This window comes from Scatophagus argus, chromosome 3 (genome assembly GCF_020382885.2).
Source record: "Scatophagus argus isolate fScaArg1 chromosome 3, fScaArg1.pri, whole genome shotgun sequence".
Classification (NCBI taxonomy): domain Eukaryota; kingdom Metazoa; phylum Chordata; class Actinopteri; family Scatophagidae; genus Scatophagus; species Scatophagus argus.
The window spans coordinates 1474912-1475133 of record NC_058495.1 but is presented as its reverse complement, the minus strand read 5'-3'; positions in this window follow the sequence as shown (position 1 = coordinate 1475133).

Here is a 222-nt window from a genome sequence, read left to right as displayed (position 1 = left end):
TAGTCTGCTGCTCTTCAAGTGCAGGGGGGTGGGGTGGGGGTGGAGCCTCGTCCATTCAGGTTGTCAGACTCAGCAGTCACACAGCATATGCTGAGTTCAAAGAACCTAAACTGCTGCTGCAGAGTGATGTACGTGTTTACATCCACTATCCAATGTTAAAATCATATTGAAGTGGTATCAAAAGTGAAACTAAACAGTTGAGATTTTGTTTTACTTGTCTTT